Source organism: Haemaphysalis longicornis, unplaced genomic scaffold (assembly GCF_048455015.1).
Source record: "Haemaphysalis longicornis isolate Haplotype H1 unplaced genomic scaffold, Haemaphysalis longicornis Haplotype H1 scaffold_2, whole genome shotgun sequence".
Taxonomy (NCBI): domain Eukaryota; kingdom Metazoa; phylum Arthropoda; class Arachnida; order Ixodida; family Ixodidae; genus Haemaphysalis; species Haemaphysalis longicornis.
In genome coordinates this window covers 503,943-530,639 of record NW_027526295.1, presented here as the reverse complement: position 1 = coordinate 530,639, position 26,697 = coordinate 503,943, and positions in this window count along the sequence as shown.

The window sequence follows — 26,697 nt, the reverse complement described above, 5'->3', positions numbered from 1 at the left end:
TATCAAACTACTCCGTATAGCGAACATCGCTTTGAAGCTCGCTGTTCGTGATACCCGGGATTCACGTTAATTCGCTCTCCTACATCGCGCCGGCTGAAATATCGCCCGAGATCTTTTTCTAGGGCCGCCCGTACACCCCTGGACAGGAATGACCGGTGTTCCGGAAAGAGCTTCCGGACTGGAGAACCTGCACACCCTGACTTTCTCCTCCTTGATTTCGAAACTGGCACCCGAGTACCTCCGGTGACAAGGATGATGATGGCGCTGAATGAGTGGCCGACTCGCCGATCCGATGCCGGTCATCATGCCATTCCGGTGACGCCACGCGTCACACAGACGTCTGTGCACCAGCAAGTGCACTAACACTCTCAACATAATGTAACAACATAATGTAACTGTGCTGGGTCCCAGTGAACCTTTAGGAACTCTGATAACCATGAGGGCTAGGTTAGCTGTCAACGTGCCATGATCGCTTGTGGTCGCCCCGCGCTTTCCTGAACTGTGCTCAAATTGAAAGTGAATATGTTTCCAGTGCGTGTTTACCACTTCTTTTATTTTTACCTCAACCTAGTGAACTCATCACCATGTGTAGGCGCTCCGCGGTTGCCTGAACTCTGCTAAAATTGAAAGCGAACATTTCTCCAGTGCGTTCGAACATTTCTCCAGTGTGTTTTAAGACTTCTTTTACTTTTGCCACGAACTACTGACTCTGCCTACAGACCTCATGTCGGTGTTTTTGTTCATTTGTTTTATTATTCACCTGACATAGCATGTTAGGCTATCTGCTGTACAGACTTCGTAAGCATAATTGAACTGCATTCTCTCTCTCTATGTCTCTCTCTCTCTCTCTCTCTCTAACACTCTCGACTTTTCTGTGATGTGATGTGAGCAATATTTCAATGAAGGCGACAATCGACACGGCCACACTACCCCACAACTTCCGTGTATTAACTCAATAGGCGGGATTTATCAGTGTTCCGCCGCACCTGCCCGTGCCGACGGGCTCTACCAAGTTCAGTCTTAGCACGGGCCGGCTTCTTCGAAAGAGGGGGTCGCCGATACTTAGCCTTACCGCTTTCCCGGAGCTTCCATTCGCAAGTTGGACCCAACTGTGACGAGCCGCTGAGCCAACGAGCCAACCGCGACGAGCTGTGGTGTTCCATTACAGCTTCGGGAAACTACGGCAGGACGCCAACAATTCTGCTTTGCATCACCACACAATTCCCTTCGGGGAGATGGTGTAATTTTTTGTGTAAATTTGACTTCATGGAGTGCATTAAGCGGGCTTGAAATGTTGAAGCATTAGATCTAATGCAGCGATTCCCATTTCTGCGCCAAAAACACATCTTGAGCCATTCGAGACAGCCTGCCAGGGGGGATGCCCTTCATAGTGCACGCCTGAGACATTTGTTGTTACCGAGCGTTGACGGAGGCCATTTTGCACCACATACACGCACATACGCACTTTTATTTTCTTCTACGGATCTTGAGGAGTAATGTTTATTGAGAGAGAGAGAGAGAGAGAGTAAACTTTATTTGAAAATAGGAAGACGGGAATGTGGAAAGAGTTATACGAGCAGACTTATTCCACACAGTCTGTTTATTGATACAAAAGCAACCCAAGATGCATACCCAAATGAACAGTTTGCGGTCTAGTTCAGGCTCTAATCTTGAAATGCTGGGCCTCCTTGATTGTCAGGTCGCGGATCGTCTTCAAAATTGCGGAAACGTGATCTCTATTTTCCATTATAATGCTGAGGGACTTCGGGTCCGCACAACGTCCCAGGATTCTCGGCGGAAGGTTCACGAGTAGTAAGACGAGGATGCCAGCCGCCTATCATTATCTGCCCTCACCAAGAGGCATTACCCAGTGAAGTCAAATATAACGTTGATGCGTAAATCATGTCATTTATGAGGGAAATTTCGCCTATGACCGTGTCGCGTCAATTCAGCGAGCAGACAGGACACACAGAAAAAAAATTCCCCGCATTTCCCCGAGGGGAAGAATGTGAAAGTGCGAATGCACGAGTTGAATTTGCGCGGTTCGGTAATGTTCGCGAAAGAGAGATCACACACACACACACAACTACAAAGAAAGAAAGATGCATTTATTCACAGAGACCTATTTGTGTTGTTGTTGTACTTGATTGCTACAGCGGATTTCAGCTTTGAAATTTCGTGTCAGTACTCCTTTAAGCGGGTGCATTAGCCCTTCTCACGCCCGATTCCTGGCCAATCCCCCACGTGGGTATGTGCCATGTCAGCGGCCAGGCAGCGCGCGCCTATCTTCCCGCGTTGCCAAGGAAGACGAGGAGATTACTGGCCAATCCCCCATGTGGGTATGTGCCGTGTCAGCGGCCAGGCAGCGCGCGCCCATCTCCCCCCGTTGCCAAGGAAGACGAGGAGCGCGCGCACCCGCAGCTGTTGCTATGCGGACGGCGGCGGACGCTTCAGGCTCGCTTAAGAAGTGCATTCGCACTTAAAACGGTTTATTCGACGAGGCCGATATTTCCGAGCACACATCAAGCACCAGTAAACAGTCAAAGAAGTGCTCTCGCGGCTTGAGTTTGCGCCAAGGTCTAAGTATTGTGGCGCATACGTTACGGCCGATATCTTTCCATTTGACGATTGGGCTAAGGCGACCGACAGTCGTGTCTCGTAGTGCTTGCACGAAGTGGGCCCAGCCGACGCCGCCAACAGGCAAGGGAGCGTAGCCTTAGTTGCGATGTTGAACTGGCGTCGCAGCGTAGCCCGAGCGTCCCAGACTGGTAGTTTAGGTAGTTACCTGAAGCCACCGACGGAGCATTGCCTCGTGGTCTCCCTCCAGGATCGTGGCCTGGAACTCCGGTCCGTAGGCCTGAGGCGTCGTCAGGCCCGTTGACGCTGGGGTTGGCTCCAGGAGCGTAGCCTGGGCTTCTCGTCTTCCTCCTTCTCTCAACGCTTGCCTCCTTTTCTTCTTCTTCTCGTCTACCTGTTCATTTAAATGATCGCACGCTTCATAATTTGTTTTGCACATACACCTCTGGGATTTAGGCACATACCACTTCTGGGGGGTTGCTCATGACATTACACCTCCCCCTTTTAAGCGTTTTTTTCCTAAAAAACAGCTCAGTCACTCCACAAAGACTGTCCACCTGGTCGCTCGTGAAGAATCTATGCGCTCGACTGGCACACTGCCTTCTCACACTCATGGTCGCACCACAAAGTCCTAATAGTCTAAGAAACACAGTTCACAAAGTTCACCGCAGCGTTCTAAAGTTTGCACGTGTCCACAGTTCTGAGGCCTTAAAAATAATGCAGCTCAATACTCAATTAACAGATACAACACGTCGAATACCACAAGTCATCCCACTCATAATTCTACTTTGCGACATCTACCACCCGGGCAATACTGCACTTGTACTAACTTTTCATTTGATGTTCTCTGCAGCAATCTTTCCTGCGGCATTCTCACTCTCCTTAACTGTTTTCTGTCGTAGTTCCTGTTCTCGTATACTAGTGTCCTTTGCGGTGTGGATCCTCCACTACTGTAACATCGGCTGTACTTGGATGGTCTTCCGGGGAACACCTCTCGTGCTTCGTTACTCCATTTCCGTTGAACGGCGTCTGCAATCGCTCTTTGAACTGGCAACGTAGCATTCGACTCTCCTCGAAGTGGTGGATTTCCAGAGGGGTCCTTATAAAAAGCAGGCCTGCAAACTTGGCAGGATTTTACATAACGCCTTGTGTCACTTTGTATTTAGGGCCAAAAGAACTCTTCGGTGATCCTCCTAAGAGTTTGATTCGCCCTTCGGTGACCAGCCACCAGGTTTTCATGTGCTGTTGCTAAAATTGCATTTCGTAGCCCTCGCGGTACAACCAGCTGCATGGCTTCTCTACCTGACTTGAACTGGCACCTTCTGTAAAGGAGTCTATTTACTACTTGGAACTCGTGTAGTGTACGATGCCGTCTCCAGGGAGTTCCTACTTGCTCATAGCAGCCGCGTAGCGATGAATCTTGTTTTTGCCGTTCTTTCATTTCACTAAGAGTTAGTGCTAATTGCCGGAAGGACGGGGTCCAGAGCATCAACTTTTCTTCCTGTAGTTGCTCAATCGCTGAGCAAACTACTCTTAATTCAGCTTTATCTTCTTCACATTTCGCATAGTTTTGCTGCGGACCTGCTTTTCGGATTTTTGTATCCAAAATACCTTGCCTTTCGACTTGATACTGCCGTCTTCGGCCCTCTGTTCCCTTTTGGAGAATACGTTTCAAACAAGGTCTGCTTTGCCACCCGCATTATTAGTGTGGAGTCTTCGGGCAGATGTCCGACGCCATCCCACAGGAAACATTTTCTCGGCCGGAGCGAACTTGTTGGACACTTCGTTGTTTCTGGAGTGCTGTAATCGAGCTCGGGCTTTTTGTCGCCCTCGGCATTCATTTCAGCCAAATTCTCTAAACCCTGTGCTTCAATGTATGCATCTGTTGACTCAGCCAGGTCGTCGTCAGCCTGAAGTCGTCTCTCTTTTAAAAACTCCATTAAATCGGTATTACACCCATCCAGAAATTGCTCCGCGATTATCCTATTTCGGATTGCCTCGTAGGTCCTTTCTGTGCCAGAGAGCTCCATCCATCTATCGAAGTAGTTGCTGAGCCGGGGAGCAAACTGTCGGCCTGTCTCGGCATCTTCTGGCTTGCACTGTATGAACTTTTGTTTAAACTTTTCTGCACTTGGTAGAAACCTTTTGAGGAGAGCAATCTTTACTTTGTCATATTCGTTGCAGTCTGACGCTGGCATTCGGTTGAAAATACTCAATGCCTCTCCTTCCAGGAGCAAGCTCAACGCCATAGCCAATACTGACCTTTCCAAGCCCTGGCATGCGGCTATACTTTCAAATTGTCGAAGGTCCACGTCGACATCGTCCGGCTCTCGTCGAACGGTGCCATAATTTCTTTGAACTGATCTTTAGGGCTCGTGATGACACAGAACCTGTCCTCTCGCTTCTCTCTTTTATTGGTCCTTGCGAAGCGTATTCCGCAAGCTGCACCTTAAAGGGAAGGTGAAGCGGTTTTAGAATTAAAAGAAAAGTTGACTAGCAGCAAGTACACATTGAATAGTTCATGTGTACGAAATATTTTCGCAATACGTGCAATAGAAGTGGCGCAATGCGCAAACATAAGTGGCCCGATGCCCCGCCCCCCATCTCGCCGCGCGATGCCGGAAGACCGAAGAGCGCCGGCGAAAACCGGCTGAAAAACGTCATATCTGGACTTCCGGCCGGATCGGCTGCCTCGGCCATGCTTTTTTCGCCGTGTTTCCTTGTGAATGATACTTGTTGTTGTTGTGGTTGATAGCACTCATTTGTACAATTTTCGTGTTCAAAAAGTATGCACGAACGCCAAACGAGGCATACGTTATCATGCCGTATTCCTAAGCAGAATAATGCCACGCCGGGATGCTTGATAACATAGGGAAGCGACAGCCGAGGTGGCTGTGCTTGATGACAGAGAATATACTACACTACGTTAAATACTTTGTAAACCGCTCCAAAGCAGTTTTTGTTTTTTTTTGCCACGGACGTGAATGTTCACGTTACATTCTAGATTTAGGAAGGATGGGGAATACTGCTGTACTTTGGCCGGGGATGTTTTGTTCCATTCCAGAAACCAAGTCACATTTGTTCAGGAAATACTTGTTTCGTTAAACGCATCGGTTTTCTTTCCCTATGGGCTCAGGACAGTGTTCAAAAAATTTTTTTGGGGCGAAACTAAAACAAGGGGCCAATCCTGATAGAAGTTCTCCCCCGGCTAAGAGGTAAACAGTATTCCTACAAAGTAAAAGAACCAAGACAACCAGATTACTTATTTTGCAAGTATACATGTCACGATAAGGTGATGTTTGTCTGGAAAAAAAAAACACCACTCCGAACCACCACCGTTCCATAATTTGTGTTGACTGCGGGGGCCTCATTTTTTGCCCAAGATTCCGTGTGGCTGCATATTATAACCTGGCAAGCACTTGTTGTCACTGAACCTCAAGTGTGCTCCAGTGATAGTCGGTGATGTATATAATGATGATACTAAAAAAATTAGGAGCGAACAGTAAATATACGGCCTCTGTCCGACTAGCGCGGTAAATGCTTAAATCTAGAAATGCTGAAACAGGCCAACGATTCAGTATCACAAACGTTTGGTGATTGTAACCTAAAGTAACGTAACTACAATGTAACTGCCTTGTCCGACTGGTCTGTTAATTATAACGAGGTGGCCGTAATATTGTAGCATAATGCGCAACGCACAAGCGGAAATCAAGGCCTACTACAGCCAATAATGCTGAGCAGGCACTAGTATGCTGCAGTGTTTTCAGAATAAATGCATGTGAAGCAGTAAGACGGTACTCATCGAAGTGCACCTAGCAATCGCGGAGGCGCCGTAGCGCCGCTGCCGAAATGGCGCGCGCGTGTGGGTCTGTGTACGGGGATGAGTAACGGGGCTGGGGTGGGCGACAACGAACAAAGGAAATGTGGAAGCAGAGTCTGCTTGTTGGTTTATGCGTGTACCGGCAAGATGTGTCTCGCATATATGTTTACAGCGCATGAACGCTATTTTTTCGCGCAGTGCACGTACGTGCTTTTCGCTGGTAGATTATTTATAAAACGCCCATTAATTTTCGTCATAAATGGTTTTGTGATAAGAAACAGTTAAGGCAGTACCTAATATTAACATTAGGTATAAAATCCCTGTATGCTGGTTGCCTAATTCAAAAATATTTTGATGGAACCCAGTAGTCGACGTCACAGTCACTGCGTTGGGGTTCTCTGTCGTGTAAAGCAAATTTAAGCTCCAAGATAATTGAACCAACAGCACGGGAAATTATAAAACAAACTTCCAGTCATGTGCGAAAATTAAACTGCAAGCTAAATTGCCGCAAAGGCAACCGTGCGATCTTTCGCAATGCTTCCGACAACCCGCGCGGCCGAAGGGTGTCCTCCTCTGACGTCATGACGGGCGCAACCAATCAGGGGCGTCAAAAGACGAAGAACGCGCGTCTTTCAAACGGGGCCGCGCTTTTTGCAAGATAAATGCCACTTGGACTCATGTGCGATAAATTTTAATGTGATATTCGGGATCAGCGCGCAAGAAACTATATAACTGTTAATCTAACTCAATTTTTTTGGAAAGCGCTTCAGCTTCCCTTTAAGTTCTTTTATTTTCCGCTCTCTCTCTTCCCTTTGCCGTTCTCCTTCATCTCTCTTCTGCTTCTCCCAGGCTGCTCATTCCGACATAGCCAACGCCTCCTCCTTCGTCTATCCCAGTGCCTCGGTAAGGGCTAACAGTTTTTCTGGATCCATAGTTCACTGCGTGAATCGACAGTGACAATACAAAATGATGGATCCTGGCAGGCTCGCCAAACTTTTTCACGTCAATTCACCAAGTGGACTGGACACACAGAAAAAAATAGTTTTATTGATGGCGACGGTATCAAAGCACAATACCAAAACAGTAAACAGTCATGGAAGCGTTCTCGTGATTTGAGTCAGCGTTTAAGTCCTCAAGTGGGACGTAGCCTCACGTTACAGTCGATGCGTCTCGTCGCGTCCCGTAGACGATTGCAGGAACTGGGCCCAGCCGACGCCGCCAACAGCCAAGGGAGCGTAGCCCTAGTTGCAATGTGGAACTGGCGTCTCAGTGTAGCCCGAACGTCCCAGCCCGGTAGCTTAGTTGGTAACATGGAGCCGCCGACGGTGCGTTGCCGCGGGGTCTCCCTCCAGGATCGCAGCCTGGAATTCCTGTCGGTAGGCCTGAGGCGTCATCAGGCACCGTTGACGCTGGGAGCTGTTCCAGGAGCGTAGTTATTGTTGTTGTTGTTGTTCCTTGATATTGGCGCATACCAAATCAGGGGATCGGCCAAGATCAGTCGTTAATTCGAATGAGATTACTGCCTAGGTGGATGATTCCAAGAAAATTAGAAAAATTTTGAAGCTTTTTTTTACTTGTGATGGAGTAATTGAGTTTGGAATTTGGTCAATATTGAAAAAAAATAAATAAATAATAAATAAATAAATAAATAAAGAGAAATAAGAAGAACTAGGAGAAGAAGAAGAAAGGGAGAGGAGGAGGAGAATAATAATAAATAAATGAATGAATGAAACTTTATTGACACAAGGATGGCGACGCGGCCTAACAGCTGAATATAGCTGAATATTACCGCAATATATGAGTTAATTCTGGTTAAATAAATAAATAAATAAATAAATAAATAAACTCAGAAATGGATGCTTTTGCAGGGCTTAGGTGAGGAGCCAGAATAAGATGCGAATTAGGTTGTAAATCTTTTGCAATTTTCAATGAAGCGCAGAAGAGCAGAACAAATATCCCGGCGGCAATATCCCGTTTCTGAAGCCCCAAATGATAAGAGAGCCGGCACTGATAATGCCAACCCCAGGCGATGAAGCGGCACTTCAAGGAGCTGACGTCTGAGGCTTTAAAAACGTCTACATGACAGAAGGTAATGGTCGACAGACTCTTCTTCATTACAGTAACTGCACATGGCAGACTGCGCCAGACGAGACCTGTGGAGGTATCTATTCAACTGGGGCACACGACATCGAAGGCTCGTTACAATCGCCTCCAGGTCACGTGAGCGTAGCCTGGTCCTCGCTTCTTCCTTCTCCCAACGCTTGCCTCGTTCCTCTTCTTCTTCTTCTCGATGTCCATTTCCTTGTTTGCGCACTTGTTACCTTCTTGATTGGCACATATTCCTTGGTAGTTTTCGGCTCATACACCTTCGAGGGGTTCGGCACATACCCGTTCGGGGGGTTACTTATGACAATATACCTCCCCCTTTTAGGCGTTTTTTTTTATAAAAAATGGCTCACTTCATCAAACAATCATGTACGCTTCGTTGCTCCGAATAGACTATTGGTTCCAATGCAGTCTGTTCTTAAACTCCATCTCGCACCACAAATCCCTAATTCAGTTTAACGTGCACAGTTTGCAAGCACCGTTCACTGTTCCGTTCAGTCTTCAAGTGTCCACAGTTTTCCGACCCTAAAGTATCCACCTCAACACTGCACTGCACAATTGACATGATATGCCGGATACCACCATATTCAAACTTCTAAATCACGAAAGGAACAATTCTAGTTTGCACAGTCACTGTTCATAACATCTGCACCTGCCCTCACAGTCACATGATCCCAGTAGCTGTACTAATGAGCAGTGATACTCTCGCAGTAATTCTTCCTGAATACGCCACACCTTCGTGCTCTGTATAGTTCACTCGTGGGATGCTTGCTGCACTCCGTCAGTCGCTCGGAGACCACCTGTCCTCTTCCCGCATGTCTTGGGCTAACACGGCCTTTGGAGAAAATTTGCTGGCAAACGTTGTAGGACTTGACATATTTCCTTGTATCACTTTGCATTCCTGGCCAAAAGAAATCTGCAGCAATTCTCCTGACGGTATCGCACATCCCTCGATGACCTGCCACGATGTTTTTGTGCGCTAATGCCAAGAGTTTCTGCCGTATATCCTGCGGTGCGACCAGTTGCATCACTACTCGTCCTGAGCTGAAAGGCATCTTCGGTAAAGAAGGTCATTCTGAACTATAAACATGTAAACCACACGATGTCCTCTCCATTCCACCCCTACTTGCTAATAACAGCCCTGCAGTGTCCGATCTTGCATCTGGTGCTTGGCCAACTCACGAGAGTTTAGTGTAAGGGGTTGATTAAGTGAATCTTTTGGAGTGGTCTGCTCCTCCCCAACCTAAACGATTACTTCACCGGCTGCTGATATTTCCATTGGGGCATACTCTACATGCGGTAAATCACCACTTGTCATGTATGGCTCTTGTGATTTAAAGCTAGGACTCCGTTTCTGCATGATTTCTGGTTTGCAAATCCACTGGGTGTCGGGAGTGTCTACATCTCGAACACCTTGAACATTCCCCAATATCAGGTCGTATAGAGTGTTCTCTGGGCATTTTGCACAAACGTTCCCAGAATAATACGGTGTTGAGATCTCCATGATGGCTTCAGGTAACCACTTGATGGTATTGTCAACGAAAATAACAGCGACTTCTTTCCTGTCAGATGTTCATCACGTACCAAACTCCTCCTAATCAGCACCGTGTTCGCACCACTATCCCTTAATACCGTGATTCTTCCCTCCGACTACTCCCTCACAATTGGCATTCTGTCTGTATTGTTCATCGCCGTGCATGCTCCCACTGTTCCGACTTCAACCTCTTTTGCTTAAGCATCGTTAGGCCGTTGCGCTGGTTTTGACTGTGGAGACACCAAGCTCGCAACTGTGTCTTGAGGCTTAAAGCGACAGGCCTCAGTCCTGTACCCTCTCTTGTTGCAGACATGGCACATCAGGTCACATTTGGTACTTTCAAGGTTAATACGGCAGTCCGCGGCTAAATGGCCGATGCCAACACAGAGGAAGCATCTACTACGACCCTGTTTGGTGATGCGGAGCTTCCTCAATTCTGGCGCGTTCCCTCCACCTGCGGGCTTTTCGTGTTCATCAGTCACCGTACCAAAGTTGTTTAGGCCTTGCGCCTCGAGAAAGCCATCAGTGGAGTCAGCGAGATCGTCAATAGCCCGTAATCTCTTTTCCTTTAAAAACACGACTAAATTGCGATTACAGCCATTCAAAAATTGTTCGGAGACAATTCTATTTCTGATAGACTAATAGGTCTTTTCCGTGCCGGATAGCTCCATCCACCGATCGAAGTAATTGCTGATTCGTGCTGCGAACTGTGGACCGGTTTCAGCGTCTTCTGGTTGGCAGCACCTAAACTTTTCTCTGAAGCCTTCAGCAGTCAATCGAAACCTCTGCAGTAGCGCAATCTTCACTTTATCATAGTCGTGTGAGTCGGAAGCTGGCATTCGGCCGAAGACGCTCAATACTTCGCTTGCCAAACATAAGCTCAAGGCCGTAGCCCGTTCGGACTTTTCCCAGCCCTGGCCGGAGGCTATCCTCTCAAAACGTTGTAAGTAGGCGTCCAAGTCGTCTCTTTTTTCCTCGAATGGTGCCATTAATTTTTGGGGGCAGATCTTTGAGGCTTGTGGTGATACGGAACCAGCTCTCTCGCTTGAATCTATGTTTGTACCCTGCGAAGCGAATTCAGCAAGGCGCACTTTCAATTCCAGTATCCTCTGCTCCCTCTCTGCCTTTTCCTGTTCGCGTTCGGCTTTCTTCTGCTCCTCCTGGGCTACTCTTTCGTACATCGCCAACGCCTCTTCCTTCGTCAACCCTAGTGATTCGGTAAGGGCGACCAGTTTTTCTGGGTCCATGATACACCTGGCTGAATTGATAGTGACAATGTGACATGATGGATCCTGGCAGGCTCGCCAAAATTGTCACGTCAATTCACCGAGCAGACAGGACACACAGAAAAAACGGTTTAATCGATAGGGCCGATATTTCCGAGCACACGTCAAGCACCAGTAAACAGTCAAAGAAGTGCTCTCGCGGCTTGAGTTTGCGCCAAGGTCTAAGTATTGTGGCGCCTTACGTTACGGCCCATATCTTTCCATTGGACGATTGGGCCAAGGCGACCGACAGTCGTGTCTCGTAGTGCTTGCACGCACTGGGCCCAGCCGACGCCGCCAACAGCCAAGGGAGCGTAGCCTTAGTTGCGATGTTGAGCTGGCGTCGCAGCGTAGCCCGAGCGTCCCAGCCTGGTAGCTTAGGTAGTTACCTGAAGCCACCAACGGAGCATTGCCTCGTGGTCTCCCTCCAGGATCGTGGCCTGGAACTCCGGTACGTAGGCCTAAGGCATCGTCAGGCCCCGTTGACGCTGGGGTTGGCTCCAGGAGCGTAGCCTGGGCTTCTCGTCTTCCTCCTTCTCTCAACGCTTGCCTCCTTTTCTTCTTCTTCTCGTCTACCTGTTCATTTATTTGTTAGCACGCTTCATAGTTTGTTTGGCACATACTCCTTTGGGATTTAGGCACACACCACTTCTGGGGGCTTGCTCATGACAGACCGCGTGCTTAAACTGCACGCACCAGCACGTTGCTTGTTTACCGCCTCGCGATTGAGAACCCCTCGCGCTTCGAAGTGGGTGGCGTTCTGAACCTTGTAAAAGCGATTGTCATTGTTGGGCCGCTTAAAACAGAACATTTTGGTCTGCCTGTCTGTCCGTCTGTTTGTATGTTTGTCTGTGTGCCTGGTTTAGACCACTCTGGCAAGACCTATTAAAATTTTTGAACAAATGTTTATATAGGCCAAACCTTTCCCGCATACTAAATCCGGTACGACACTTCATACTTGTCAAAATTGTCGAACGAAAAGAAAGTCTTTGGGGCATATCTGGCCCACAAAAAGAGAATTTGCACGGTTCTTTTATTATGAATGCATGGCTGCTTGATTCATCCACTAGATGAGGATGATGACTAAGTTTTGTTTGACTGGTGGCGCCCTTGTTAGGGCACCCGCCCGGTGGGTGCCCTAGTCCGGGATGCCTTGGACTGTTTTCGCCATGCATACCCTCTCCACCAATCGTTGCTGGTGTGAGAGGTCTGGAAACAAAAAAATTCAAGGATCCCCTTCCTTCCGTAAATATGGGTGGGCATGAAGCCCGAGCTCAGTGAAAACGAAATGGACCAAAATCGAAACGCAATGACCGCAAAACTAAAATACATCTCCCAAAATCTTGCCGTCGCATAGCAGGCACCGCCCACACCCCTTTCTTCTTTTTAACTTCTACTAATATGTTCTTAACACGCGTTTGTTACCTGACCCACTCCGCTCTCTTCTTGTCCCTTAATGTTACACCTATCATATTCCGTTTTCTTGATCGCTGAGTCGTCGTCAACGAAAATACATCTCCCAAAATCTTGCGTTCTCATTACATGCCCCGCCCACACCCATTTCTTCTTCTTAACTTCTACTAATATGTCCTTAACGCGCATTTTTTCCCTGACCCACTCCGCTCTCTTCTTGTCCCTTAATGTTACACCTATCATCTTCCGTTCGATTGATCGCTGAGTCATCCTCAATTCAAGTTGAACCCTTTGACTCGAACCCTTGAAAGACAGAGGTATATGACATCTAGTACGCGATGTTCTAATTCAAACGTTGGGTGTTTAACGCGCCGAAGCTACACCTTAGCTTTGAGGCGCGCCTTAGTTGAGCTCCTCTTATATGCGTAAATTACTATACCACATGCGTGCACGGTACAGTTACGGGCAACGCAGCCTAAAACCACCTAGTGACGATCGAAAGACAACCATTAGCGGAATCGTGAGCTGGTACGTAAGTACCCGCTACATAATGAGGGAACCAAATAGCCTCCACGACGAACCCAGGGACGCCCAGAAACATTTTTTTAACTGCATAGTGCATAAAAACAGGAATTTTCTGATTTAGCTAAGAGCACACAGAGTGAGAGCCTCAGGTCCGGTAGTTTTGGTGCCACAAATAGGGGAAGAAAGTTCTCAGCGAGTCACTACACTTCTCATATGTACTATTACAAGCAATATGAAAGGGAACACAAGAACGCGCAGAAAATACCCTCAGACCCAGCTGTGAGACATACGCAGCGGCCACAGTCGGAAACAAAGTGGAAAGGGGGACGCTGTTCTAATAACTGTTGCCGTTCCCGCCGTGCGTCTTATCGGCTGTCGTACGATACCATATTATCGGCGAAATGACGTAGGCTGCTGCTTTGTAGCAGCGGGGTGTGAGTACCAGCAGTTACTGGAAGAGCGCCCTCCTTTCCCCCTTTGTTTTTCACAGCGCCATCCGGGTATCGCTCCGAGTCGGTTTCGAGGCTGTTTGCCACGCGTTCCTGTGTTCCCTTTCATATTGCTCGTAATAGTACCTGCCGATGTGGCACAGTGGCTAAGGCGCTGCGCTGCTGAGCACGAGGTCGGGCGTTTCATTCCCGGCCGCGGCGGCCGCTTCTATGATGGAGGCGAAAAGCAAAAATGCCTGTGTGTACGAGCTATCGGCGCGTATTAAAGATCTCCAGGTGGCCAAAATTAATCCGGAGCCCTCCACTACGGCGCACCTCATCGCCTGTGTTGCGCCGGTGCGTCAAACCCTTCAATCAATCAATCAACACTTCTCATATGTCGTACGCATTCGAGTCAGTCATCACCCCCGGGGTTTAAAAAGAAGGCTGCCTTCGCTCAGCATTGTCGACACAGTGCTCGTTTCTACCCTATAGCACGTGATTCAATAAAATAATGACAAATTGGTCGCTATCTTGCCCTGCGAAAATATATGTTTAAGAAAGCTATTGTCATCATCCCCATTACGACCAGCCTATGTACGGCCACTGCAGGGCAAAGGCCTCTCCCATTAATCTGAGATTATCTCGCTTCTGTTCTGTTGTATACTACCATAAATAGTGATGGAGGAGGGCATGAAATATTTCTCGTCGTCTAGGCGGGCTTCTGGCTTGCTCTCGGCTAGTATCACTAGATACGGGTGATGATTTTCAGAAGAATGGCCTGGTACTACGAGAGCAAAAACCTCTATCCGCCTCAGATGAACGTCTTTCGCGAAAATAGAGCAGCCATTGACAATGTGATTGCTCTAGTTTCATCTCTGGAAGAAGAGAAATATAATGGATATGTTCCTATTGCCGTGTTTTTAGACATTAAATGGGCATTTGACTCAGTTTTTCATGATGCCATTCTGATATACCTTGCTGCTCTTGGGTTTGGTGGAAGACTTTACGTTTGGATTTCAAGTTACCTGCAAGGGCGACAACTTTTCATGTCCACGCCGGACGGCCAAACTTCCTACTATACTATAGAAAAAGGAGTACCTCAAGGAGCCGTCTTGAGCCCTCTGTTATTTAACCTTACTCTTATCCACCTAAAGCGAGTACTCCCACCTGGTGTCCACGTCACACTTTATGCGGACGATATCTGCATCTGGAGTGCGTCGCGATCGCGTCGTACCACGCAGCAAAGGCTGCAGAAAGCTCTCGCAAAAATATCTGCGTACCTTTCACCGAGAGGACTCCACCTATCTTCCGAGAAAAGTGTTGCCATTGCTTTCACTCGCAAGCACATGAATCGATATCCACTGGTTCTCGGTGGCCGCACCCTGCAATATGTGCGAACCCACAGATTCCTCGGAATTTTAATAGACCGGAATCTTTCTTGGGGTCCTGAAGTTAAGAAACTCCGTACAAAAATCACCGCCATCTCAAAAATCCTGGGGTATCTCGCCGGCAGTCGCTGGGGCAGTGACTGTCGCTCTATGGTACTGCTTTGCAAAGCCTATGTCGACGGTCTATTGCGTTACAGCCTCCCTGTCCTCCAGAAGCTTCCGCCCACATGCAGAAAGCAGCTAGATGCGGCCAGAAACAACTGCCTCCGCATCTGCCTCGGCCTCCCGAAAGGGTCGTCGTGCCTAGGTACGATCGCTGAATCTGGCTGTCTGCCTCTGGAAGTGATTCGACTCCAGGAGACTGTGCGAATACATCTGCGACATCGGCTGCACGCCAAGAGCCGTATACTAACACGCATGGTTGAAGATAATAATTCGAGTTTCGGGCAAACACTCAGGACATAAAATCTTTTTGTTCCCTCCCAGGCATCAAAAGCAATGCCGTCTAATTTTCCACCCTGGACCCTCTCGCCCATACATATCAGATGCAGCATCCCCGGAATCGGCTCCAAAAAGAGCATGCCTCAAAGCGTACTCTTACAATTAACACTTCGGCATATCAGCTGGCTGTACTCGGACGCAAACCACATCTTCACAGATGGCTCCTGCACACCTGAGCGCAGTTCCTCCGGAATATTTATTCCCTCTACTGGCCAGACGTTCTCCTATCGCCTCGAGCGTGCGACATCATCGATGACCGCCGAGCTTCACGCCATCAAGGAAGCTATACGCTACATTTTACGCCAGCAGCCAAAGCAATGGACTGTTTTCACAGACTCGAAGGCGGCTCTCCAAAACCTGCGACGCAGCGACTGCTTCACCCTACATGAACATGCCTCTCGCAACGTCACATACCTGCACCACCTTGCCAACGACGCTGGACACCGTATAACGTTTGAGTGGCTTCCCGGTCACTGTGGTGTTTTAGGAAATGAGAAGGCGGACGAAGCTGCTCGCAGGGGCCTGGAAATGCGCAATGTGAGGAAGATTTTTTTCACTAAGCGTGATGCCAGAACTATGGCGAAGGCGCTTGTTTTAATGGAACGGAACCGCCTCTGGTCCCTTCCAGATCACCACCATGCCTTCCTACGCTACATAGACCCTGAGCTCAGGATGAGGCTGCCAGAGGTACTTCCGCACCGATTAGAGACATTATATCACCGACTTCGTCTCAACGCAGCGCTTACGAAGGCATACCTTTTTCGACTTGGTGTCACCACAAACCCTTACTGTGACAACTGCGGGTCACCGGAAACCGTGAAGCATTTGCTGCTGGAATCCTCTGCGTACATACACGCAAGATGCAGTCTTGCGCAGAAACTAGAGCGCCTCAACCCAGGACCAATGACCTTGAAAGTACTTCTTGGTCCATGGCCATCTCCACCAGCTCAACGCAAAGTACTGGAGGCGTTGTTCGACTATCTGGACGAGATTGGCGTCACTGCAGTGATTTAGAGTTTTGAAGACAGACTTTGTAATCTTACTACTCACAAACTGAGTGTGCTTTTCTTGTTATTTTTCTGTCTTCTTTTATTTCTTTTCTTTCTTCCTCTTTCTTCTGCCCTGTAATCTATGGGCCCTTCTCTTTCCCCCTCCCCCTTCCCCCGCCGAGTAGCATGTCGGTGTCGCAATTCCGGCAAACATCTCGGCTTTCTTTTCTAATAAAGAGCCTTCTCTCTCTCTCTTAGGAGTATCGGCACTTTTTTCTCCTATTGTTCCGTGCCACCACCATTATCATTGGTTAGGTCGCATTATGTAACGTTTGTTTTCACTGCAATGGTTCACGAGCCCCGCCGTTTTGTTGTTTATGCGTTTTAGTCGGTCAACTACGAAAGGCTTAGCTTGCCTTTCCTGCTCTGCGGGTACGCGCGACTGACGTCATTTCGAATTCGAATCCAAGATAACACGTCTAATAGTATGTCAGTAAAGAAGTGCGTCCAAATATGTCGTTTTGCTGCATCTTCGGTAGTGTGGTTAACAAACGACGATATCGAAGTTAACGTTGAGGCCGTAGATGCGGCAATCTTGCAAAACTGGCAAACGTCAAAATGGGCGCCGTTGCTGACGTGCTGCCTCAGTGGCTGTACTTTAATATCTCATCTACTGACACTACGCTCGGCTTCTCTGGCGACAAATGCTGGGTCTTGCCTAGCCTGACGTAGTGATGCTAGTTCTGCAAAGCCTTCAAAGATTATCTGCAAGCAATCTTTGCCAAAAACACATGGTGGTAAGGTACCTTTGTTCACAGGCACCTTACCATCGCTAACGCGGTTTAGATGCTTGTTTTAAGGTTTTTTAAACGAATTCCAAGTTCTGAGCTGCATGCCTGATTAGCCTGCCGCATGCACGCGGCGCCTCAGGCCTCGGCGCCTAGGCGTTTTTGCCCGCAGAGATGAAACCATCTGGATTAGAGGTATACAGCTTTGTTGTAGTAAGGAGAAAAATGAAGGCAAGTACATTCAGTCCCGTAGCTCCATTTGTACGAGCATTGGGGAAGGGGGGGGGGGCGTCCTTTTAAAGTCGTTTTTTCTTTGTGCTACTTTGTACTACAATAAGGGACGTATTTGTATTCATTTTTATTTTCAATAGCATTCAAAATTCACTCATAAAACTCGACAAAGCATTTTGTCTATGCCTTGTGTACCATTTGTGCCTATCTGTTTCGTGTAGATTCGCGTAATGCCGGCTGGCGTCCTTCGAGCATTTTGAGTTGAAGTCGAGTCAGTGGGAAACAGAATTCTTTGGTGTTGTTTTTGTGCCCATTGCTTTTATGTCCCTGGTTCGATAAAAAAGTGTATTTCTGAAATAATCATTCGTGAATATACTGCAAACGTTATCATTAACGCGGGATCATTCATGCGTAACTTCTTCAAGGGCACGGCAAATCCTATTAATTATTAGGGCGCACCATACACGGGTAAATAATTATTTCTTTGCCTTTACATACATACATACATACATGCGACCGTTACACGAGCGCATACCCTGCGCGCTAAAACGTACCCACCACTGCCGATTTGTTCTCCCAAGAAACGGCTCCGCCACCAAGCCAATGTATGCCCTCTAACTCAACTTTCGGATGGTATGACTAGCCAAGTCGATTCAGGTAGCACTGATTCTGTACTGGTCAATATTTTGTTATTTTAAATGCATAGCATTTTAGTAACTCACAATGTCACGCGGCGTTGGCGTGCCTAGTCGTAGTCCGCATGCGCGGCTTGTCGTAGTCCGCAGGCGCGCCTTGTCGTAGTCAGCAGCCAGGCCACTACACTATGAAAGAAATAACAGTTTCCGTCGCCCGGTTTCGAACCCATGACGCCGCGGGCGGAAGGCAAGGTGCCCCGCGCACTACCGACCGAGCCACGAAACCGACACAGATGTCGATGCACCGAACGCGCCTTATATCCTTCACTCATTTCTCGTTTGTTTCGAAAGCGCCACATGTTGTCCCGCGCCTCCAAAAGATGGCGACACGGGTCCCGCGATCGAGAGATACGACTTGCCGGCGCACCCCCTCGGAAATGCTGTGCATTTGATCGTGCCCCTCGCGAGGGGGATGTCTTTTTATATAGTGTAGGGGGAGGGGTGCGGACTACGACTACGGACGTCAACGCGGGTGACATCGTGAGTTACTGAAATGCTCTGCATTTAAAACACTTGGCATATACTATAAAAATTAAGACGCTAGCTGAGGCTGACAAGAAATGCACACTTCTGGAGATCAAACTTGGCGTCAACACCACAAGGCGATCGAGTAACGTTGATCTAAAAGCGAGCGAAAGGCGGATGTTGAGCTGAAGAAAATCTCACAATTTTTTCCCCCAGGTTTGGACGGTCCCGCATTTAGGTTCGTAGAAACGATGTAGTGGTCGCTGCCCATACTTTCCTGCGTATTGTTCCAGTGCGCAACGGGCACGTTTTTCAAAAAAGTCAGGTCCGGCGTGGTATCTGCGCTGACGCTGTTGCCAATGCTCGTGGGAAAGGCAGGGTCTGTAATAAGGGTCAAACGTTCTTGTTGCGCATCGATCCATAATTGTCTGCCCTTCGGTATTTCCTTCGCGTAAGCCCACGCCTCGTGGGGTGCGTTAAAATCGCCAACTATAATAAGCGCGTGCTTTTTGGCAATGTTTAATGCTTGACGAAAAAGTCTGGCGAATCTATGTTTCTTTTTTTCTGATGTATATGTGCCACGTGGGGGACGGGGTAAAGGCACCCTCTACTACCATCAATACTTCCATTACCCCGTCCCCAACAAAATGCCGCTTCACAACATAAAGTTCCTGATCACATGTCGCTCCTTATGATGCCCGGTTCAGTGAGTTGAACAACGCGAGGGAACGCCGCTGCCACCCTGTTTCTCATCACCGGAGGGGGAGACGGGGGAAGGGAGTTGTAGGTGCGGGGGGGGAGGGTAGGCGCAGGGGGGGGGGAGTGGGGGGGGAGGCGCCATACTCCTGCTAACGTTAGGCTCCTCGCTTATACTTCCATAATAAGGCCAAAATTAGAATATGCATGTTCGGTATGGGACCCTTACACAAAAATTAACATCGATGCCCTTGAAATGATTCAACGTAAAGCTGACCGATTTATATGCTCCAAATATCGTGCAACTGACTCTCCTACCCTCTTGTTCAAGAAAAACGGAATTCCTACGCTGCAAATTAAAAAAAAAATGTTACGACTAAAATTCATGTTTCTACTAAAAAACAACAAATTATCCATGCAACCTGACTCTTACATCAAGCCATCCACAGCCCGGTTGTCAAGAAATAGGCACCTCCAATCACTTACCCCGCACTACCACTACGCCCCAACTAGCATCTTCAAATACTCGTTTTTCCCTCGAACCATAACAGAGTGGCACCAGCTTTCACCCTCAAACGTTGAAAACCTTGATGCCATCCAAAAAGCGGTTTGCTGATATGTGTTTTCATGTACACCTTGATGTTATGCCCCTCCTGCTTGGGCCCTTCAATGGGCCTGCAGTATGAAATAAATAAATAAATAAATAAATAAATAAATAAAATTGACAGCCGCCTGGTGCTCTCTCAGCCTCACATTGAGGCAACTGCCTGTTTGGCCAATGTAGCACTTTTTGCACGACAGGGGGATCCTGTAGACCACCCCCGTCACGCAATTCACAAACCTGCTTTTATGCCGTACGGCACAGCTTGGCTTGGTGCCGGGGTTATTCACCCTACGCACCATTTTTGACAGCATCTCAGGAGCCGAGAAAACCATCTGTACATCACACTTCTCACCAACCTTTTTCAGGCGGTGGGGCACTTGGTGTACGTAAGGTAAGGCTACCGTAGGAACTCTCTGCCTTTGGCAGAGAAAGGCAGGGAGTTCAAGTGGGGGCCTTGCCTTACGTACACCAAGTGTCCCACCGCCTGAAAATGCTTACTGAGAAGTCTGGTGTACAGGTGGTTTTTTCGGCACCTGAGAGGCTGCCAAAAATGGTGCGTAGGGTGAATAACCCCGGCACCAAGCCCAGCTGTGCCATACGGCATACAAGCAGGTTTGTGAATTGCATGGCGGGGGTGGTCTACAGGATCCCCCTGACGTGCAAAAAGTGCTACATTGGCCAAACAGGCAGGTGCCTCAATGTGAGGCTGAGAGAGCACCAGGCGGCTGTCAATGCGCAGATGGGGGCTGGCCACCTGGCTGATCGCCGTAGGTGTAAGGGGTGCACACCAGATTTCTGCGGGACGCGCATCCTGTACAGGTCACCCTCCAGAACTGACCGAGAAAATGTGGAAGCCTTTTTGAAAGGAAGAGAGGGGGAGGGTGCGCGAGCGCACCGTCTTTTGCACTATCCGCAAAGGAAATCAATTTTTTGGAGAGAGGAAGGTGGTTGAGCTTGGGCGAAGGATGAAGGCTGTTTGCACGTGTCGGTTAAAAATTTCCGCCATGCGACCATGCGATATGGACCGGCGATGTAATGTGGCCTTTCATATGAGTGATAGTGTTTCATTATGTTTTTTTGCGATAACCCATATCTTTTTCATGTACTAATTGGTGTTTTCCTGTTTATGTGGCATAAACTGAGTTGAAGTTCTAGCGTGTGTTTCGTCTTCTCTTTAGCTGTGTCTCTGTCTTAATGTTCACTAGTATGATGAATTCCTTAGTATACAGTAACCGAGTCTCCCAACTTAGCGCTTTAGTAGTCCTTATTTCTAGTGGAATGGGCCCTGTCAACCTGTTTCAATGTGGTAATCCTTCTTTCACTTACATTAACCTCATCGCCATTGCTTTGTGTCGTGCACAAGTCTACAGCTTCGCCCTTGGCAATCACCTCGTTCCTACAGATGTGCAACTGTTTTTCCTTCCTGCAATCCCTTCATGGCGAAGAGCGAGAAGATTTATGAGAATGGCCCCCTCGGAACTGTGGAGGCAAATTCGTCACCTAAAGGACTGTCTGCGTGCTCTGTCTGCTCAACATTCTGTTCGTCTTGACGACAGCCCCAGACTGTTTCAACGTTGGTTTCATGAAAGTGAATCCGTGAAGGTTTTTCTGTGGTCCCAATGACTCCCGACGCTATGTTCCTGGAAGCGAGCTTCTTCGGGGGAAAAGGTTCTACTACAGAAGGAAAAGTGCCTTGGGGATGTAACTTTGACGAGCAAAGCAGAGTCTGTGTTGAATAGCCGTCCGAAATTATGTTGTGAACCGAAGATGCATCCTGTTCGATTGGTGTCAACGGTCAGGAAAGTAACATCTTGTGTTGGTCAGGACAACAAGGAACGGTGCATAGCGGAAGAGGTAGAGGGCCTTGTGGGTGGTAGCGGGAGAGCGCAGCGGTGTAGTCGTCGTGTGAACAACACCATAGTATTCTTGCGGGACAATAACTTGGCCTTGACGCTGTCCGATAAGGAGGGTGGTTTTGTTGTCATGACAAAAGACTTGTAAAAGGAAAAGGCCGAGAACGTCCTAAAAAGAATTTTGCGTTAACCCCAGCCAATCTTATTAGGGTAAAAGAGAAGCCCTACGCCATTGTGACGATTTGAATTTACCCAACTTAATTAAGAAAAGAGATTGCGGGTGCAAAAACGGTTGCCCTAGAAGTGTTTTATACAGCAAAGACACTGAAGGATTATGTACCTTTTCGTGCGATTGTTACGGAAAAAGGCTCCTGGCAAGGTGCGTTTTCAAAGTTTTTGCAAAAGCAGTTGAATGGTTTAAAGCTTGGGGACCCGTTTCTGGTACGCAACTCGGAAGAAGTAATTAGTTTTTTCTCGGAGAGCAAATAAAGGGACGCCGGCCTTTTTGCCTTTTCTATTGACGCGGAAGACGTGTTTTACTCCATTCCAAAGGGTGGATTACTAAGCGCTGTACAGGAAAGCATTGACGCTAGAGGCATTGTATCGTTCCAGAATTCTGCTGGCATGCCTCGCAGTAGCTTCATAGCTTTACTAGACTTTTATCTGTCATCTACTGTGGTCAGGTTTGTATAAAGGCTGGTTGCGTAAAAAGAAGGTGTGTGCATAGTTTCGTGTATCGCCCCAGTACTGAGCGACTTGTTCTTGGCAAAGTGTGACCGGCTGGTTGCTTGCCGCCTTGAAGGCAGCCCTATTGTGAAGATCTGCCGGTATGTATATGATTATCTTGTGGTTTTGAATGAAGTTGTGCCCGTTGGTAGAAATAGCATTGTTGCCCATGTGCTAGGCGTTTTCAGTGAGTGTGCAGGTGGTTTGAAGTTTACGTACAAGTTGCCGGAGATGGGTATCTTGCAGTTTCTGGATATGCGCCTGCACCTTGGGGGTGATCAGCATTGTTGGAAGTATGCTCCGCGTAGTACAAAAGGTCATCCTAGTCTGTCAGTCAGCACATTCAAAGCTTGTGAAGCGAGCCATTGCAAAGAACATTCTGAGGGCGGCGCTTACCAGGTCTTGCCAGCATAGAATGCAGACCAGCTTGCTGAAGCAAGCAGAAAAACTGAAAGCGGCAGCTTTTCCAGCTGAAATGGTGGCCTCTGTGGCAGAGAGCCTTGTGAAGGATCTCAAAACACACCGCGTGCCCGGTTGCGTATTCCGGTTTCGGCGATGCATCACCCACGAAAGGGAGAAAAGGAGGAGTGCGGGAGGGAAAGGCGAAGGGTTGCGGGGCTATTCTGCCGGTGTACACACTCCCCGCTCTTGGCTCGGCGGCCGGCCGGCAGTGAATACCCATTTCTTTCATCCATGTGAAGCGGCAAGTGTTTCAATAGCGCGTTGGATTTCGCCTTCTGGGACGGCTGCGCTGTGATTCAACAACACTCCTAGATCTGGATATTTTAACGAAGTTAAAAGTGCTTCAACTGTGCCTGTGTTGGATTTCACGTCCCCTTGTAATGCCCGCCGCTGTGCATTTCGAAGTGCTTCAACCGGACCGTTTGATTAAGTTTTAAGTTTTACGCTGCAACAGTGTTCTAGGTAATATTACCTAAATACTTTTTCATCCGTGCTGTTTTACAGTCGCAGTGTAGCGTTCGAAAATCGTCGCGTGAACGGTTGCTACGCAAGCGTGCATCCCCAGTTCACCCCGTAATCGACCGCCGCTGTGAAAGTCGTCAACCTTTATTATGAATGAATTCCTGGAGTGTGACAAATACAAATTTAGCCTAATGCCCCATAAAGTTGGGCCTAGGTCACGCTGGGAATACGCGATAAGTATAATCACTTGTCGCCCACCTTGAACATGTTGGTACTCATATTTTCTGACGATTGCTTTCAACCTTGTCATAATGGTTGCACTTTGTGCCCTGCTTTTTATGCGATGGTAGAAACAACCGGGTTGCTTGTTTTTTTTTTTTTATCGTATCTAGCGCTCCGCCCAGACGAAACGGCAGTTGGCACTACAGTTTCGCCCCGACAGAATTAAAACTGTCAAATACTCCTGCTCTGATCTTCGCCTCTGAGATTTAGACACGCAGGACTACCTTTGCACCGGCTCCTCATCGCGATCGTGTGTGCACGGGTCTTTTTCTTTTTTGCTTCCAAGCCCCAATGGTGCTAGCACCCACATTTATTTGCGAGTTGGATTATGAAGCCTCCAATGATGACTTACGTTTGTCCACACACACTGACCAAAACAAGCTACAAGGGGCTTTGGTATCCAGTATTCTTACACTGGAGCATGTTTCAAGGCATGTGATCACAAAAGCAGTTAAGTGTACAGCAAATACAGGTTCTCACATTGACCGAAAAACTGAAACATAACATTAGGCCTTATCAATCTTTACCTAATATGTGTGCTAAATCTGCATGAATTGCTAAAAAAAAACCCCGTAACACATGCTAATGAACTGATCATGAAAAAGTGACTAATGCATAGTAAATCTGTCTGCTGAAAACTATTTTTCATAAAACTACAGATTTGAATATAGATTACATGTTGCAATGTATAGGCATATGAAACAGCAGAAACCAAGTCCCAAAGCTCGAAAATACTTTATTAAATGCTTTATAACCTCAAATATACATACAACATTATACGTGCCCATCACGGTTTAGGCCAGGAATATCTTGACTCAAAACTTTCCACAATTTCTCAGTCAGCACTTGCAACACTAAAAGAAACAAATAAACGCTTCCTTTTACAACCACACCGCAAACGTCAAGTGAATCTAAATTCACGATTGATGGTGTATTTTGTCCCATATATGGTTACATTAATATGTACACAAAAGGTAGTTTAGCCTGCTTTTGAACTATTAAAACTGCTTATTGTGATTTTTTTTTCTACGTGACACCAGGGATCCTTTGCTGATGCAGTCTTGTGTCTAAAACCTGCTTTAGTCCCTTCACACCAAACGGTATTTCTGACTTTTTTGAGAGTTTGTACAAGGCCAAATAATGGCTTACACTAGTAGGATTAAAGTTCTGAGATAGACTGCTGTGATCTCTGACCTCGTTAACAAACTGCACTGCCTTTCCCATAGCTAAGCAGGTGCTTACAGTGTATCTGGCAGTACAGCTGTCACGCAATGGCCACACAGAACAACTGGGTCGGTTTATCAGTCAGGAATTATATGAGGGGGCACTACGCTGAGCCAAGCTCATCGCACCACTGCTGCAAAAACAAAGTTGAAAAAGATTCTATTTCGGGGGTTGTAGGTGCCGAGGCCACTCTTGGGATATGAAGCCTGACTCAGTGCTAGGTTCGGTCCACGTTAATCCTGACATTTGGGTATCTTAACTCGCACTGAAATCTCCACACACGGGCGTTTTGGATTTTTTTTTGCCTTCACTAAAAACAAAAAAAAAGAAAAGAAAAAAGTCCATGGGCTCAGCTGCACAATGCTTTAGAAACTGCGGCTGCTGCTCAGGCACAAGTTGGAGCCATTACTTGAATAGGTACAAATCCTCAAGAGTAGAAAACTGATTTCAGCGCAAAGCGGCAAAACAGCACTTTATTAAAAACAAGAGAAGTGGGAAAGACCGTATAACAACACTCGCTAAAGAACGACCTCTTTGAAACAACACAGTTGCACTTTGTAAATCGTCAATGCCTGGATAGCATATCCTTCATGCACAAGTATACTTAGTTGCTCCTTTAGACCAACAACAATCGCCAGAAGAAGTCAGGCTGCTGCCTTGCGCGCCGTGTACTTGCTGCTTCGCCTTAATATTACCATAAGATAGGAGCCATGTATCTGAAATACCCATCTGTTTGATGCTTTCAACGTGCCATGTAGGTGTTGCCGTGCAGTAATCCTCATTAGACGACGAGAACGAATGCAAGTTAAATGACTCACGAGCGAAAAACGACGTTACCAAAGTTGATCAGTTCGCTACTCTGGCACCGCTTTACCAGTGAGCCAATGCTGTGGACTTGTTTGTAAACAACCTGTAATTTCTCCGCGAAACGTAACATCATTGATAGTGGTTGCGGACTGAAGTATCGTAGAAAACCGGGCTAGTTAGTGCAGTCTCATCTTCGCAGCGCACAAATAACGGGAAAAAAGGAGGATAACACTGGACAACCACTGAACCAAAACTAAATTCTTATTGAAGAGACAAATATAAAGCCATCGAAGGTATAAACAAAGATAAAAACGTGACACATGAACCCACTATAAGCAACTGTACAGACGAACGCTCTCACGTACTGCTCTCTTCAAGATACGCCAATTCTGCATCTAAAAGTGCTAAATACGAGCTCTAACACGCGTGTCAGATATTTTTCGAATTTTATGTGCTTCCACTATACTTCCCTCACCTTTTGTTCATCGTGCGAGAACAGTACCTTTGTATCATGAAGGAAAAGCGTACAACAACAATGTTTGCAATGGGTGGGAAGAGGGCCAGAAGGCACTCAGTGAACTGGCCAACATCAAAGCAACCACAATTGAAAGGAATGCAATAAGCCATATTTAATCTACAAGGACCAAACTGTTTCTCATGTTTCACACCACAGCTGTTTGCTCGGCCCTTATTACTGATATTCTTTTCGATGGCGGGGCAGATGCAGTTTAACTTATTTGGCTCAAAACACCACATTGATGTTATATCTGCTCCCCACTTCTTTCAAGCGGTGAGATACATCGTGTAGGTAAGAGATTACAACTATCTTTTCCTTCACAACGTCACAAGCAGG